Source organism: Bombina bombina, chromosome 6 (genome assembly GCF_027579735.1).
Source record: "Bombina bombina isolate aBomBom1 chromosome 6, aBomBom1.pri, whole genome shotgun sequence".
Classification (NCBI taxonomy): Eukaryota; Metazoa; Chordata; class Amphibia; order Anura; family Bombinatoridae; genus Bombina; species Bombina bombina.
This window is the reverse complement of record NC_069504.1, coordinates 572,816,604-572,836,162: the sequence shown is the minus strand read 5'-3', so window position 1 is coordinate 572,836,162 and position 19,559 is coordinate 572,816,604.

Here is a 19,559-nt window from a genome sequence, read left to right as displayed (position 1 = left end):
GAGACGCCATCAGATCTATTTCTGGAAGCTCCCACATTTGAACAATCTGAAGAAATACCTCTGGGTGAAGAGACCATTCGCCCGGATGCAACGTTTGGCGACTGAGATAATCCGCTTCCCAAATGTCTATACCTGGGATATGAACCGCAGAGATTAGACAGGAGCTGGATTCCGCCCAAACCAGAATTCGAGATACTTCTTTCATAGCCAGAGGACTGTGAGTCCCTCCTTGATGATTGATGTATGCCACAGTTGTGATATTGTCTGTCTGAAAACAAATGAACGATTCTCTCTTCAGAAGAGGCCAAGACTGAAGAGCTCTGAAAATTGCAGTTCCAAAATATTGATCGGTAATCTCACCTCCTGAGATTCCCAAACTCCTTGTGCCGTCAGAGATCCCCACACAGCTCCCCAACCTGTAAGACTTGCATCTGTTGAAATTACAGTCCAGGTCGGAAGAACAAAAGAAGCCCCCTGAATTAAACGGTGGTGATCTGTCCACCACGTTAGAGAGTGTCGTACAATCGGTTTTAAAGATATTAATTGAGATATCTTTGTGTAATCCCTGCACCATTGATTCAGCATACAGAGCTGAAAAGGTCGCATGTGAAAACGAGCAAAGGGGATCGCGTCCGATGCAGCAGTCATAAGACCTAGAATTTTCATGCATAAGGCAACCGAAGGGAATGATTGTGACTGAAGGTTTCGACAAGCTGAAATCAATTTTAGACGTCTCTTGTCTGTCAAAGACAGAGTCATGGACACTGAATCTATCTGGAAACCCAGAAAGGTTACCCTTGTCTGAGGAATCAATGAACTTTTTAGTGAATTGATCCTCCAACCATGATCTTGAAGAAACAACACAAGTCGATTCGTATGAGATTCTGCTAAATGTAAAGACTGAGCAAGTACCAAGATATCGTCCAAATAAGGAAATACCACAATACCCTGTTCTCTGATTACAGACAGAAGGGCACCGAGAACCTTTGTAAAAATCCTTGGAGCTGTAGCTAGGCCAAACGGCAGAGCCACAAACTGGTAATGCTTGTCCAGAAAAGAGAATCTCAGGAACTGATAATGATCTGGATGAATCGGAATATGCAGATATGCATCCTGTAAATCTATTGTGGACATATAATGCCCTTGCTGAACAAAAGGCAAGATAGTCCTTACAGTTACCATTTTGAACGTTGGTATCCTTACATAACGATTCAATATTTTTAGATCCAGAACTGGTCTGAAGGAATTCTCCTTCTTTGGTACAATGAAGAGATTCGAATAAAACCCCAGCCCCTGTTCCAGAACTGGAACTGGCATAATTACTCCAGCCAACTCTAGATCTGAAACACATTTCAGAAATGCTTGAGCTTTCACTGGATTTACTGGGACACGGGAAAGAAAAAATCTCTTTGCAGGAGGTCTTATCTTGAAACCAATTCTGTACCCTTCTGAAACAATGTTCTGAATCCAAAGATTGTGAACAGAATTGATCCAAATTTCTTTGAAAAAACGTAACCTGCCTTCTACCAGCTGAGCTGGAATGAGGGCCGCACCTTCATGTGGACTTAGAAGCTGGCTTTGCTTTTCTAGAAGGCTTGGATTTATTCCAGACTGGAGATGGTTTCCAAACTGAAACTGCTCCTGAGGATGAAGGATCAGGTTTTTGTTCTTTGTTGAAACGAAAGGAACGAAAACGATTATTAGCTCTGTTTTTACCCTTAGATTTTTTATCCTGTGGTAAAAAAGTTCCTTTCCCACCAGTAACAGTTGAGATAATAGAATCCAACTGAGAACCAAATAATTTGTTACCCTGGAAAGAAATGGAAAGTAGAGTCGATTTAGAAGACATATCAGCATTCCAAGTTTTAAGCCATAAAGCTCTTCTAGCTAAAATAGCTAGAGACATAAACCTGACATCAACTCTGATATCAAAAATGGCATCACAGATAAAATTATTAGCATGTTGAAGAAGAATAATAATATTATGAGAATCATGATCTGTTACTTGTTGCGCTAAAGTTTCCAACCAAAAAGTTGAAGCTGCAGCAACATCAGCCAATGATATAGCAGGTCTAAGAAGATTACCTGAACACAGATAAGCTTTTCTTAGAAAGGATTCAATTTTCCTATCTAAAGGATCCTTAAACGAAGTACCATCTGACGTAGGAATAGTAGTACGTTTAGCAAGGGTAGAAATAGCTCCATCAACTTTAGGGATTTTGTCCCAAAATTCTAATCTGTCAGACGGCACAGGATATAATTGCTTAAAACGTTTAGAAGGAGTAAATGAATTACCCAAATTATTCCATTCTCTGGAAATTACTTCAGAAATAGCACCAGGAACAGGAAAAACTTCTGGAATAACCACAGGAGATTTAAAGACCTTATCTAAACGTTTAGATTTAGTATCAAGAGGACCAGAATCCTCAATTTCTAAAGCAATTAGTACTTCTTTAAGTAAAGAACGAATAAATTCCATTTTAAATAAATATGAAGATTTATCAGCATCAACCTCTGAGACAGAATCCTCTGAACCAGAAGAGTCATTAGAATCAGAATGATGATGTTCATTTAAAAATTCATCTGTATAAAGAGAAGTTTTAAAAGATTTTTTATGTTTACTAGAAGGAGGAATAACAGACATAGCCTTCTTGATGGATTCAGAAACAAAATCTCTTATGTTATCAGGAACATTCTGAACATTAGATGTTGATGGAACTGCAACAGGTAATGGTACATTACTAAAGGAAATATTATCTGCATTAACAAGTTTGTCATGACAATTAATACAAACAACAACTGGAGGAACAGCTACCAAAAGTTTACAGCAGATACACTTAGCTTTGGTAGTTCCAGCACCAGACAGCGATTTTCCTGAAGTATCTTCTGACTCAGATGCAACGTGAGACATCTTGCAATATGTAAGAGAAAAAACAACATATAAAGCAAAATTGATCAAATTCCTTAAATGACAGTTTCAGGAATGGGAAAAAATGCCAAGGAACAAGCTTCTAGAACCAGAAGCAAAGAAAAAATGAGACTGAAATAATGTGGAGACAAAAGCGACGCCCATATTTTTTTAGCGCCAAATAAGACGCCCACATTATTTGGCGCCTAAATGCTTTTGGCGCCAAAAATGACGCCACGTCCGGAACGCCGACATTTTTGGCGCAAAAGAACGTCAAAAAATGACGCAACTGCCGGTGACACGTATGACGCCGGAAACAGAAAAGATTTTTTGCGCCAAAAAAGTCCGCGCCAAGAATGACGCAATAAAATGAAGCATTTTCAGCCCCCGCGAGCCTAACAGCCCACAGGGAAAAAAGTCAAATTTTTAAGGTAAGAAAAATATTTGATTCAAGTGCATTATCCCAAATATGAAACTGACTGTCTGAAAATAAGGAATGTTGAACATCCTGAGTCAAGGCAAATAAATGTTTGAATACATATATTTAGAACTTTATTAAAAAAGTGCCCAACCATAGCTTAGAGTGTCACAGAAAATAAGCTTACTTACTTACCCCAGGACACTCATCTACATGTTTGTAGAAAGCCAAACCAGTACTGAAACGAGAATCAGCAGAGGTAATGGTATATATAAGAGTATATCGTCGATCTGAAAAGGGAGGTAAGAGATGAATCTCTACGACCGATAACAGAGAACCTATGAAATAGACCCCGTAGAAGGAGATCATTGAATTCAAACAGGCAATACTCTCCTCACATCCCTCTGACATTCACTGCACGCTGAGAGGAAAACCGGGCTCCAACTTGCTGTGGAGCGCATATCAACGTAGAATCTAGCACAAACTTACTTCACCACCTCCCTTGGAGGCAAAGTTTGTAAAAACTGATTTGTGGGTGTGGTGAGGGGTGTATTTATAGGCATTTTAAGGTTTGGGAAACTTTGCCCCTCCTGGTAGGAATGTATATCCCATACGTCACATACGTCACTAGCTCATGGACTCTTGCTAATTACATGAAAGAAATAAATCTCACATAAGCACTTTTGTCAAGTATAAAGCCCATTTAATCACCAGAGGAGACATAATCCTGAACACAAAAGCATTAGCATATGTAAGGATAATTTACAATAAAAGAAAACAATATTTTGTACATCAAAAAGAAAACAACAGTGAAATACAATATCGATCTCTCTCTAGGAATTGGGTAACAGACAAAAATACTTATCTCATGACATGAGCACGCTGATAGAGAGGACTCTAGAATAGAAGGGAAGAAGTCCGTAAACTGTCCTCCTGGTAAATCTTGATAGTAGATCCTCACAGCAAAGTTCCTCTGATTCACAAAATGGTTAGAGAGCAATAAGTCGAATGGCTTGACTAGTGAGCCCTAGGACAGTGAACACAATTTCAACACGGTCGGTAGCTGTATTGTATCAGCCAATCCTAGCCTTCTCCCTTCCAGGCCAATTGCGGATATAATTACCAACGTAAAGCTGTCTGCCAAATTAGATGTATCCACGGTGTACATTTCACCTAACTTAAGGCTTCTTCCAGGCGTGTATAAATATTATAAATGGTTGCTGGTATCTTGTCCCCTGGAAATGAGTGCTGGTGAATATTGGTTCACACTTTGAACTGAGAATGTTTTTAACTTCACTGTTCATCACATGTAAAAAAGAGAACAGTGTTAGGGTTATGTACAGAATATTTATAAGATATAATTACTACACAGAAACTAATTTGGCAGCTAACTTGTTCCTATATGTGCAATATTTGCAGACTTATGTATATAATAGTAGTACAATACACTTTCTCAGTGGTGAGATAGAGTTAAAACATTATGGCAAAATGTTTAGATAGTATTTGATACAATTAGTACATTGAAAACATTATGGCAACATGTTAGACAATGTTTAACACAGTTGGTGCATTGAACCATACAAAGTCAACATATTGAGTATTGATTAAGACATTGTTACAAAATTACACAGTATCAAGTGCTCAAGGAAGAATATGTATTACTAATGTACAGTATCAGTTTGATATTATAGGAAATGACCGTACAGGGCACGTCACTGGTCATTAAGGGGTTAAAGGGACTGGTCAGTTATTAAACCAGGTCTTGTTCTATGTTGTCATTCACAACAACTTTAAAAGAATAAAACAATGCTTCACTGGTTTGGTTTTAAAGGGACAGCAAGTCAAAATTAAATTTTGTGGATATGATACAGCATCCACATTTGCTTTCTTCTCTTAGTATCCTTTGTTGAAGAGTAAATGTAGGTAGGCTCATAGGAGTAGTAATGTTATACTTTCTTGCAACCACTTCTGCCATAGAATGCTAAATACACATGCACATCCCTGAACTCTTCTAAATCTGCTCAGGTTTAATTTTTTAAAAGAGAACAAAGCAAATTTGAAAATGGAAGTAATTTAGAAAGTTGTTTACAATTGCAAACTCTCTTTAAATAATGAATACAGTTTGAATTTATAGGAATCTATTTTTTGGCACTAATTTTACAGAACAAGAACTAATAAAGTTTTGGGATGACTCTGCATCAGCTTAACAGATGTATACAGCAGATGGGGCAGCCTGGAGCATTACTATTGAGCCCTGGATGTTTGAGCATTATAGCAGAATACTAAGAAGATTACCGTTATCTACTAAAGCCTAATTTTATTCTGTACATAACAAACATATTAAATACATTTATTGATTCTTTAAGGAATCACTTAAAGACAATCAACATGAGAAATAACAAGTAACATAATTATGTTAATTACAAAATAAGATTTGCTAAAGATTGTATTACTTTAAGACTAAATATCTTTTATTTTGTCAATTTAACTTTTGCAATTGAAGCTGTAATCTGCTGATAATGATAATGACCTCTTCATTTGTTTTTCTTTAGGATCCAAGAAAAACATAAACAATTTAGTAGAGTGTAAGGAGCACAGAAAAGAGAAATACAATCACTTTACTCAAAAAAAAATAATTCTAGAATTTTAGTACATTTGACAACCTCATGCCCAGGTTAAAATGAATAAGTGTTATGGCAATACATTCTTAAACACTAAAATGACAAATTCACAGTACCATTAATAATCCTATTAATTCTCAATGCTGCACCAAATCTTTGATTTCACAGTCACTGACCAACAATAGACTCTTTACATATAATTATTAAAAACACATTTTACACATTTAACTGCAGGCATCATAACACAGTCAAGAGTATGAATAAACATTTTTAACACTTCACAATTTATAAAGATTAAACTTTCAATTAAAATGTGTGTTGAATTTTATACCACATTTGTCTTCAAAATAATGGCCTCTATTTATCAAGCTGTCAACCGCAAATACGCTGGAATTCCGCAGAGTATTTGTGGCGAGCCTGATTCGCCGTAATTATCAAACCCTACAGACCGGCAAAAGTAGAATATAGTGACGTAACATACGATCCGCCGGACTCAGTCCGATGCTTACGTCACTACAGATGTTCCGAATGCAAGTTCGGTACAATCTGACTACTTTTGGAAGTTATCAAAAAACTAGTAGGTACACTCGCCACTATTCTTGCCCAGTGTACCTGGTTTTCAATCCGACGCCCTTGAGGCGGCAGATGCCATAGGAATCAATGGGAGTTTGACAGCAGTGAAAGTTCATGTCGCTGCTGCCCAATATCCCATTGATTCCTATGGGAACGTCTACACCTAACACCCTAACATGTAACCCGAGTCTAAACACCCCTAATCTGCCCCCCTACACCTACATTATACTTATTAACCCCTAAACCACCGCTCCCGGAGGCCGCCACAACTAAATAAAGTGTTTAACCCCTAAACCGCCGCTCACGGACCCCATCGCCACCTACATTAAATTTATTAACCCCTAATCTGACCCCCCTACACCACTGCCACCTACATGAAATTTATTAACCCCTAATCTCCCGCCCCCAACGTTGCCGCCACTATATTAAATTTATTAGCCCCTAAACCTAAATCTAACCCTAACCCTAACCCTAACACCCCCTAACTTAAATATAATTTAACTTAATCTAAAAAAAAATTCCTATCATGAAATAAATTATTCCTATTTAAGAATAAATACTTACCTATAAAATAAACCCTAACGGCTAGGGGCGTGATCTGATAAAGATCGTAGTTTGCGGCGCAAGCGAGGGAACCCCCGCCGCCTGTAGTTTCAGCTCGCAACTCGAGCTATCCTATATACGGCGCCGTCAGATGCTAAAGTGCCGTAAGTCGGATAAACCAGTGATTTCCAGAAATCTGCATAAGTACAAATTTCTGGAGTCGCCAGTGACTTACGGCACTTTAGAAACTGCCGGCGCCTACAAAACCTGACTAAATTATTAAATCTCCCGTACTGTCTAACACGCCTCCCAAACATAGCCCGACACGTCTAACCCTCTATCCACTATCCCCCCTCACTATCCTAACAATAAAAATGTATTAACCACTAAACCGCCGCTCCCGGACCCCGCCGCCACCTAATAAAGTTATTAACCCCTAAACCACCGCTCCCGGACCCCGCCGCCACCTACAATAACTACCCCCTAATCTGAGCTCCTACCACGCTGCCAGCTACATTAACTACCCCCTAATGTGAGCCCCTTACACCGCCGCCAGCTACATTAACTACCCCCTAATGTGAGCCCCTTACACCGCTGCCAGCTATATTAAAATTATTAACCCCTAATCTAATCCCCCTACCCCGCCGCCAGCTATATTAAAATTATTAACCCCTAATTTAATCCCCCTACCCCGCCGCCAGCTATATTAATTACATTAACCCCTAATTTAATCCCCCTACCCCGCCGTCAGCTATATTAATTACATTAACCCCTAATCTAATCCCCCTACCCCGCCGCCAGCTATATTAATTACATTAACCCCTAATTTAATCTCCCTACCCCGCCGCCAGCTATATTAATTACATTAACCCCTAATTTAATCCCCCTATACCGCCGCCAGCTATATTAAATTAATTAACCCCTAATCTAATCCCCTATACCGCCGCCAGCTATATTAAATTAATTAACCCCTAATCTAATCCCCCTATACCGCCGCCAGCTATATTAAATTAATTAACCCCTAATCTAATCCCCCTATACCGCCGCCAGCTATATTAAATACATTAACCCCTAATCTAATCCCCCTAAAGTAATTACCTCTATTACCAGCCCTTAAAAGGGCCTTTTGCGTGACATTGCCCCAAAGTAACAGCTCTATTGCCAGCCCTTAAAAGGGCTTTTTGCGGGGCATTTCCCCAAAGAAATCAGCTCTTTTATCAGCCCTCAAAAGGGCTATTTGCGGGGCATTGTCACAAAGAAATCAGCTCTTTTGCATCTAATCTAAATCCCCATACACCGCCGCCACCTATAATAAATGTATTAACCCCTAATCTAATCCCCCTACACCGCCGCCACCTATATTAAATAGATTAACCCCTAATCTAATCCCCCTACACCGCCGCCAGCTATATTAACTATATTAACCCTAATTATATTAGGGTTAATATAGTTATTATATTATATATATATTAACTATATTAACCCTAATTATATTAGGGTTAATATAGTTAATATCGTTATTATATTATATTATATATATATATATATATATATATATATATATATATTAAGTATAATATGCATACAAAGAGAGAGGAGAATTGCCTGGTATTTCGGGGCTGGACTGACCTTAATTGGCAGGATCAGACTGATATACTTCAGGAAAGTTTTCTTCTGTGAAAAGCACACTGGTCTAAAAGAGGCTGCTTCCGGGTGGTAAATCGCCATAGAACAAGCCACTGAGCTGTTGTTCGTTCCTGGTAGAGCGCTTCTCTCTTTGTATGCAAATTATTATGACCCTGGGGAAGTCTCCCTATGGGTGATGCGGGAAACCAGACGTGGACTCCTTGCCCAGTGTGCTTAGAGGAATGTGGCTGCACCTCACTGACGAGGCCCATAGGAGGCCGAAACGATCGTCTGGGGTTGTCATGTTCCTTGTTCAGATGAGAATTGCCTGGTATTTCGGGGCTGGACTGACCTTACTTGGCGGGATCAGACTGATATACTTCAGGAAAGTTTTCTTCTGTGAAAAGCACACTGGTCTAAAAGAGGCTGCTTCCGGGTGGTAAATCGCCATAGAACAAGCCACTGAGCTGTTGTTCGTTCCTGGTAGAGCGCTTCTCTCTTTGTATGCAAATTATTATGACCCTGGGGAAGTCTCCCTATGGGTGATGGGGGAAACCAGACGTGGACTCCTTGCCCAGTGTGCTTAGAGGAATGTGGCTGCACCTCACTGACGAGGCCCATAGGAGGCCGAAACGATTGTCTGGGGTTGTCATGTTCCTTGTTCAGAGGAGAATTGCCTGGTATTTCGGGGCTGGACTGACCTTACTTGGCGGGATCAGACTGATATACTTCAGGAAAGTTTTCTTCTGTGAAAAGCACACTGGTCTAAAAGAGGCTGCTTCCGGGTGGTAAATCACCATAGAACAAGCCACTGAGCTGTTGTTCGTTCCTGGTAGAGCGCTTCTCTCTTTGTATGCAAATTATTATGACCCTGGGGAAGTCTCCCTATGAGTGATGGGGGAAACCAGACGTGGACTCCTTGCCCAGTGTGCTTAGAGGAATGTGGCTGCACCTCACTGACGAGGCCCATAGGAGGCCGAAACGATCGTCTGGGGTTGTCATGTTCCTTGTTCAGAGGAGAATTGCCTGGTATTTTGGGGCTGGACTGACCTTACTTGGCGGGATCAGACTGATATACTTCAGGAAAGTTTTCTTCTGTGAAAAGCACACTGGTCTAAAAGAGGCTGCTTCCGGGTGGTAAATCGCCATAGAACAAGCCACTGAGCTGTTGTTCGTTCCTGGTAGAGAGCTTCTCTCTTTGTATGCAAATTAATATAGTTAATACAGAGAAGGGGAATCTGGAATACGGTCAGGCCATCCGTCCGTGTAGTCAGAGAAAATAGAAAAAAAGGCTGCTGTATAGAGTCACTAGGAGTGCCGTAGCTGACCGGCTGATCAGGCCGCAAAAATACAACTGGAGGAAAAAATGGATGCAGGCACTCGGGTAAAGTAAAAATAAAACATACCTTTTATTAGACAATTAAAACGTGAAAGGTTCCCAAACAAAAGGCAGGCATAGTAGATACAGTCTAACGCGTTTCACGCCCCCTAGTGGCGCTTATTCATAGACTAGAGTATAGGGATGCACACAGGACATTTATACCCTTAATGGTGAATGAATTAACCCTAGCTGCCCCAAACAGAGCAGCAGCAGGAGGAAAATTCCGTAGATAAAAACAACAGTAAATTTAAAAGCAAAGAAAAAAGTGGAAGGAACAAAGACCTATCAAGACTGGTTGGGTGTTACAAAATAAATGATTAGTTAACAGACTACCCTTAGTAAAATTGTCAGCAAAAAGTAATAACACTGTGGCTGTTCCTTAAAATGTAAAGAGAGTGACCGCTGGAGAAATGTAGTAATGATAATGCACAGAAAGAGGAATTAGTTAAGCACTTTTCACTATACAACTGGTTTTACCTTCTGTAGTTAGTATGATTGTTAACTATAACTGCTTAATATAGATAATACAACTCATTGATGACCTGAGCAAGACATTGTACTGAACACATTGAGTTATAAATGACAGCAGTTTAGCCACTGCCCAAATTGTTAGACAAAAAATGATAAATTAGATAAAATAAGATAGGCATAATACAAAATACAAACATGGTGGCGAGTAAACATAGATGTATATGTGTGAAAATCCATTAATTATCAATAAAGTAACTGATATCAAACTCTTTGTTCATGCCAAGTGGTACTCTGGTACTTAATTTTAAAATCCAGAATAATTCCTTTTTATCTAGAACCTTATTTTGGTTTCCACCTCTTATAGGAATTCTGGCTAGATCAATCACTTGAACTGAGATATCAGCTTTGTTGGAAAAATGTATGCTGTTGAAGTGGTTGGCTACAGCTGACTCTTTGACATAATTCTTGGTGTCTCTAAGATGCTCCCCTATTTGCTTTCTGAGCTCCCTCAAGGTTTATCCAATATATTGGCTTTTGCAAATATTGCAAGTAAGCAAATAAACCACCCACTGAGTTCCACAGTTGGCATAAAATTGTATGTCAAAAGTTTGATTAGTGGTGCTGGACGTGAAAGTGTTACCTCTAAGTATCAACACACAGGTATTACAATTTCTACTGCCACATCTGTAATTTCCTGTTTGTCTAAGCCAAGAAGGGGCTTGGGAACAAGAGTGCTGGTTAATCATGCTAGGAGACAGCATCTGAGCCAGTGTTCTTGGCTTCTTTGGCACAAACCTACAATTTTTAATCAATGGTTTGAGTATCTCATCACCAGATAAAAGATGTAGGTGTTTTTTCAGTATTTTGACAATTTGGTCATATTGTGAAGTGAACTCAGTGGTGAATACTATTGACTCATGGGGACTATTCTCATTATGTGCTTTTGGCATTCTCTTTGCTAAGTTTACATCAGAATTCTTAATTTGTTCACGGCACTTGGATAGGGAACTTCTGCTGTAACCTCTATTAATTAGCCTATTTTCTAAATCTTTTGCTTGTTGGTCATATATATCATCCAATTTAGTATTCCTCCTAAGGCGGATAAACTGCCCTTTTGGAATAGCATGGATGAGATGCCTGGGATGTTGGGATTTGGCGTGTAGAATGGTGTTTCCCACAGTCGGCTTCCTATATGTTTTAGTACAAATTTGGTTATTAATTATTTGTAAAGTTAGGTCCAAAAAATCTATCTGAGTATCGCTAAAAGTGCCAGTGAATATTAGTCCCATGTGGTTGTTATTAAGGTAATTCAAGAACTCACTATGGCCTAGATTTGGAGTTCGGCGGTAAAAGGGCTGTTAACGCTCCGCGGGTTTTTTTCTGGCCGCACCATAAATTTAACTCTGGTATCGAGAGTTCAAACAAATGCTGCGTTAGGCTCCAAAAAAGGAGCGTAGAGCATATTTACCGCAAATGCAACTCTCGATACCAGAGTTGCTTACGGACGCGGCCGGCATCAAAAACGTGCTCGTGCACGATTCTCCCATAGGAAACAATGGGGCAGTTTGAGCTGAAAAAAAACCTAACACCTGCAAAAAAGCAGCGTTCAGCTCTTAACGCAGCCCCATTGTTTCCTATGGGGAAACACTTCCTACGTCTGCACCTAACACTCTAACATGTACCCCGAGTCTAAACACCCCTAACCTTACACTTATTAACCCCTAATCTGCCGCCCCCGCTATCGCTGACCCCTGCATTACACTTTTAACCCCTAATCTGCCGCTCCGTAAACCGCCGCCACCTACGTTATCCCTATGTACCCCTAATCTGCTGCCCTAACATCGCCGACCCCTATGTTATATTTATTAACCCCTAATCTGCCCCCCACAACGTCGCCGACACCTGCCTACACTTATTAACCCCTAATCTGCCGAGCGGACCTGAGCGCTACTATAATAAAGTTATTAACCCCTAATCCGCCTCACTAACCCTATCATAAATAGTATTAACCCCTAATCTGCCCTCCCTAACATCGCCGACACCTACCTTCAATTATTAACCCCTAATATGCCGACCGGAGCTCACCGCTATTCTAATAAATGTATTAACCCCTAAAGCTAAGTCTAACCCTAACACTAACACCCCCCTAAGTTAAATATAATTTTTATCTAACGAAATAAATTAACTCTTATTAAATAAATGATTCCTATTTAAAGCTAAATACTTACCTGTAAAATAAATCCTAATATAGCTACAATATAAATTATAATTATATTATAGCTATTTTAGGATTAATATTTATTTTACAGGCAACTTTGTAATTATTTTAACCAGGTACAATAGCTATTAAATAGTTAAGAACTATTTAATAGTTACCTAGTTAAAATAATAACAAATTTACCTGTAAAATAAATCCTAACCTAAGATATAATTAAACCTAACACTACCCTATCAATAAAATAATTAAATAAACTACCTACAATTACCTACAATTAACCTAACACTACACTATCAATAAATTAATTAAACACAATTGCTACAAATAAATACAATTAAATAAACTATCTAAAGTACAAAAAATAAAAAAGAACTAAGTTACAGAAAATAATAAAATATTTACAAACATAAGAAAAATATTACAACAATTTTAAACTAATTACACCTACTCTAAGCCCCCTAATAAAATAACAAAGCCCCCCAAAATAAAAAATTCCCTACCCTATTCTAAAATACAAATATTACAAGCTCTTTTACCTTACCAGCCCTGAACAGGGCCCTTTGCGGGGCATGCCCCAAGAAGTTCAGCTCTTTTGCCTGTAAAAAAAAACATACAATACCCCCCCCCAACATTACAACCCACCACCCACATACCCCTAATCTAACCCAAACCCCCCTTAAATAAACCTAACACTACCCCCCTGATGATCTTCCTACCTTGTCTTCACCATGCCAGGTTCACCGATCCGTCCTGGCTCCAAGATCTTTATCCAACCCAAGCGGGGGCTAGACATCCACTGAAGAAGTCCAGAAGAGGGTCCAAAGTCTTCCTCCTATCCGGCAAGAAGAGGAAATCCGGACCGGCAAACATCTTCTCCAAGCGGCATCTTCTATCTTCTTCCATCCGATGACGACCGGCTCCATCTTGAAGACCTCCAGCGCGGATCCATCCTCTTCTTCCGACGACTAGACGACGAATGACGGTTCCTTTAAGGGACGTCATCCAAGATGGCGTCCCTCGAATTCCGATTGGCTGATAGGATTCTATCAGCCAATCGGAATTAAGGTAGGAATTTTCTGATTGGCTGATGGAATCAGCCAATCAGAATATAGTTCAATCCGATTGGCTGATCCAATCAGCCAATCAGATTGAGCTCGCATTCTATTGGCTGTTCCGATCAGCCAATAGAATGCGAGCTCAATCTGATTGGCTGATTGGATCAGCCAATCGGATTGAACTATATTCTGATTGGCTGATTCCATCAGCCAATCAGAAAATTCCTACCTTAATTCCGATTGGCTGATAGAATCCTATCAGCCAATCGGAATTCGAGGGACGCCATCTTGGATGACGTCCCTTAAAGGAACCGTCATTCGTCGTCTAGTCGTCGGAAGAAGAGGATGGATCCGCGCTGGAGGTCTTCAAGATGGAGCCGGTCGTCATCGGATGGAAGAAGATAGAAGATGCCGCTTGGAGAAGATGTTTGCCGGTCCGGATGTCCTCTTCTTGCCGGATAGGAGGAAGACTTTGGACCCTCTTCTGGACTTCTTCAGTGGATGTCTAGCCCCCGCTTGGGTTGGATGAAGATCTTGGAGCCAGGACGGATCGGTGAACCTGGCATGGTGAAGACAAGGTAGGAAGATCATCAGGGGGGTAGTGTTAGGTTTATTTAAGGGGGGTTTGGGTTAGATTAGGGGTATGTGGGTGGTGGGTTGTAATGTTGGGGGGGGGGTATTGTATGTTTTTTTTTACAGGCAAAAGAGCTGAACTTCTTGGGGCATGCCCCGCAAAGGGCCCTGTTCAGGGCTGGTAAGGTAAAAGAGCTTGTAATATTTGTATTTTAGAATAGGGTAGGGAATTTTTTATTTTGGGGGGCTTTGTTATTTTATTAGGGGGCTTAGAGTAGGTGTAATTAGTTTAAAATTGTTGTAATATTTTTCTTATGTTTGTAAATATTTTATTATTTTCTGTAACTTAGTTCTTTTTTATTTTTTGTACTTTAGATAGTTTATTTAATTGTATTTATTTGTAGCAATTGTGTTTAATTAATTTATTGATAGTGTAGTGTTAGGTTAATTGTAGGTAATTGTAGGTAGTTTATTTAATTATTTTATTGATAGGGTAGTGTTAGGTTTAATTATATCTTAGGTTAGGATTTATTTTACAGGTAAATTTGTTATTATTTTAACTAGGTAACTATTAAATAGTTCTTAACTATTTAATAGCTATTGTACCTCGTTAAAATAATTACAAAGTTGCCTGTAAAATAAATATTAATCCTAAAATAGCTATAATATAATTATAATTTATATTGTAGCTATATTAGGATTTATTTTACAGGTAAGTATTTAGCTTTAAATAGGAATCATTTATTTAATAAGAGTTAATTTATTTCGTTAGATAAAAATTATATTTAACTTAGGGGGGTGTTAGTGTTAGGGTTAGACTTAGCTTTAGGGGTTAATACATTTATTAGAATAGCGGTGAGCTCCGGTCGGCAGATTAGGGGTTAATAATTGAAGGTAGGTGTCGGCGATGTTAGGGAGGGCAGATTAGGGGTTAATACTATTTATGATAGGGTTAGTGAGGCGGATTAGGGGTTAATAACTTTATTATAGTAGCGCTCAGGTCCGCTCGGCAGATTAGGGGTTAATAAGTGTAGGTAGGTGTCGGCGACGTTGAGGGGGGCAGATTAGGGGTTAATAAATATAACATAGGGGTCGGCGATGTTAGGGGTAGCAGATTAGGGGTACATAGGGATAACGTAGGTGGCGGCGATTTGCGGTCGGAAGATTAGGGGTTAATTATTTTAAGTAGCTTGCGGCGACGTTGTGGGGGGCAAGTTAGGGGTTAATAGATATAATACAGGGGTCGGCGGTGTTAGGGGCAGCAGATTAGGGGTACATAAGTATAACGTAGGTGGCGGTCGGCAGATTAGGGGTTAAAAATTTTAATCGAGTGGCGGCGATGTGGGGGGACCTCGGTTTAGGGGTACATAGGTAGTTTATGGGTGTTAGTGTACTTTAGGGTACAGTAGTTAAGAGCTTTATAAACCGGCGTTAGCCAGAAAGCTCTTAACTCCTGCTATTTTCAGGCGGCTGGAATCTTGTCGTTAGAGCTCTAACGCTCACTGCAGAAACGACTCTAAATACCGGCGTTAGGAAGATCCCATTGAAAAGATAGGCTACGCAAATGGCGTAGGGGGATCTGCGGTATGGAAAAGTCGCGGCTGTAAAGTGAGCGTTAGACCCTTTAATCACTGACTCCAAATACCAGCGGGCGGCCAAAACCAGCGTTAGGAGCCTCTAACGCTGGTTTTGACGGCTACCGCCGAACTCTAAATCTAGGCCTATGTGAGGAATCATTCCACGGTCTTTGAATTATAAAGATAAGATTGTCTATGTACCGTGAGTAAAAAACGGTGTCCTCACACCATGGGTTCAAAGAATCAAAAACATACATAAGTTCCCATCTAGCCACATAAAGGTTGGCCAGCGAGGGGGCAAATTTTGCCCCCATCGCTGTGCCACATGTTTGCCTGAAGAATTCATGATTAAACATGAAGAAATTATGTGACAGTAAGTATCTTAAAATGTCGCCCACATAGTGTTTAGTGACATCATCTAACCTCAGATCTTTATCCAGAAAGGTTTCCACTACACATACTCCTAAATCTTGGGGTATACAAGTGTATAAAGATGAAATATCCACTACTATCCACGTGTAATTTTGTTGCCACTTAATCTGCTCCAATTTGGTCAATAAATGTGAACTATCCTCCAGGTAGCTCAACTGTCCCCTGGCAATAGGTTGAAGAATGGAATCAATCCAAGCTCCCATAGGTTCAAACAAGGAGCCGATGCCGGAGACAATGTGTCTACCTGGAGGATGTTCAATATTTTTATGTACTTTAGGTACATGATAAAAGATTGGTGTGATAGGGTTCTGTGGTACCAGTGTGTACAGGTCATTTGGTGTAAGAATTCCCAAAGTAATACCTTCTTGTACTAACAAAGTTAGTTCTTTTTTAAAAGAACTAGTGGGATTGGCTGATAGCTTCTGATATGTGCTGTTGTCATATAACTGTCTATGGGCTTCTTGTAAATAATCACATTTGTCCATGATTACAATGCTGCCGCCCTTATCAGAATTTTTTATTACGATATCATGGTTGTTTTTTAAGGATGTGATAGCCATACGTTCCTTGTATGTAAGATTAGGGGCGGCAGCATTGTGAGCTGTATTAGCATCAAGGGACAAAATGTCATCCTGAACTGCCTTTTGAAATGCATTCAGAATAGCCCCCCCTATGTTGGATAGGATAAAAGTCAGAACCAGTCTTGATAGGTCTTTGTATTTTATGTGGAGTACAGTCTGTTCTGTCACTGACTAAGTCTTTGAGGGTTACTAAAGCGCATGCATCTTGGAAAGACAAATGAGATGCAATATTCATATCAACAGTATTAACAGTATTGTCTGGGTCAGCATTAGCAGGATGCTCTAGTTCATCAGTATTTAAAGAAAAAAACCTTTTCAAGGTAAGCTTCCTGACGAACATATTAACATCCAGCAATGTGCTGAAACCAGAGAATTTGTTAACAGGTGCAAAACCCAAGCCTTTGGATAACACAGATTTCTCTGATGCATTAAGATTATACTTTGAAATATTTATAATGCTAAAGTTTTCAAAGGAGGTACCTGTGTTAGTGTTTAATGTCCTTTTTTCTTCTTCTTTGATTTTTCTTTGCCTCCCTTTTCTCCACTTGCGTTTCCTTCTCTTTCTAGTTGTGCTGTCTTGCGTGTTTTGGGGCGCACTGCTGGCTGGCATTCCCCCGAATCTTCCCCCGACGTCTCCTGTAAAAAAGAAGAGGAAGACAGACAAGAGGAGGGAGAAGAAGAGGGAGAAGAGGAGGAAGAAAACGAGGACACAGAATTTGAGGACACAAAATTCTCAGAATCAGTGGATTCCCCTTCTGATGTACTGAAGGCTACTTTTCTTTTATTCTTCTTGAGAATAGATTTCGATGTATTTTCAGTATTTTTTCTGTGATTTTATTTTAATATAGTTAATATATATAATATAATAACTATATTAACTATATTAACCCTAATTATATTAGGGTTAATATAGTTAATATAGCTTGCGGCGGTGTAGGGGGATTAGATTAGGGGTTAATACATTTATTATAGGTGGCAGCGGTATAGGGGGATTAGATTAGGGGTTAATACATTTATTATAGGTGGCGGCGGTGTAGGGGGATTAGATTAGGGGTTAATACATTTATTATAGGTGGCAGCGGTATAGGGGGATTAGATTAGGGGTTAATACATTTATTATAGGTGGCAGCGGTATAGGGGGATTAGATTAGGGGTTAATACATTTATTATAGGTGGCGGCGGTGTAGGGGGATTTAGCTTAGATGCAAAAGAGCTGATTTCTTTGTGACAATGCCCCGCAAAAAGCCCTTTTAAGGGCTGGTAAAAGAGCTGATTCCTTTGGGGAAATGCCCCGCAAAAAGCCCTTTTAAGGGCTGGCAATAAAGCTGTTACTTTGGGGCAATGTCACGCAAAAGGCCCTTTTAAGGGCTGGTAATAGAGGTAATTACTTTAGGGGGATTAGATTAGGGGTTAATGTATTTAATATAGGTGGTGGCGGTGTAGGGGGATTAGATTAGGGGTTAATTAATTTAATATAGGTGGCGGCCGTGTAGGGGGATTAGATTAGGGGTTAATACATTTAATATAGCTGGCGGCGGGGTAGGAGCTCACATTAGGGGGTTGTTTAATGTAGCTGGCGGCGGTGTAAGGGGCTCACATTAGGGGGTAGTTTAATATAGCTGGCGGCGGGGTAGGAGCTAACATTAGGGGGTATGTAGCTGGCGACGGTGTAGGGGTATCATATTAGGGGGTTATACTTTTAATGTAGGTGGCGGCGGGGTCCGGGAGCGGCGGTTTAGGGGTTAAATACTTTATTAGGGATTGTGGCAGGGGATAGACATTGTGCATGCATTAGGTGTTAGGTTTTATTTAGCAGTTTGCGGTTGACAGGTAGATAGATATTGCGCATGCATTAGGTGTTAGGTTTTATTTAGCAGCTAGTTTAGGGAGTTACGGGCTCCAATAGACAGCGTAAGGCTTACTAAGGCTGCATTTTGTGGCGAGGTGAAAATGGAATAAGATTTCTCCATTTTCGCCAAGCAAGTCCTTACGCTGTATATTGGATACCAAACTGCGCGGGTTTGGTATACCTGTCTATGGCCCAAAAAACTACGGGCAAAGGCAGAAATATATGAGCGTAACTTCTAGGTTACGCCGTATATAGGATACCAAACCCTCACAAATTTTGGCGTCGCGAGGCCTAGATTACAAGTTTTGTCGGTCCAGCGCTCACTTTAAACAATGCTGGTATTACAAGTTTTCTGAATGGCTGCGTTAGCCTCAGAAAAGTGAGCGTTGAGCAAATTTAGCGCCACTTCTCCCTGTAATACCAGCGTTGCTTACGGTAGCGGTAAGCTGGCTAAAACATGTTCATGCACGATCTCCCCATAGGAAACAATGGGGCTGAGACGGCTGAAAAAAAAACTAACACCTGCAAAAAAGCAGCGTTCAGCTTCTAACGCAGCCCCATTGTTTTCTATGGGAAAATACTTTCTAAGTCTACACCTAACACCCTAACATGAACCCCGAGTCTAAACACCCCTAACCTTACACTTATTAACCCCTAATGTGCCGCCCTCGACATCGCCGACACCTGCTTTATATTATTAACCCCTAATCTGCCGCTCCGGACACCACCGCCA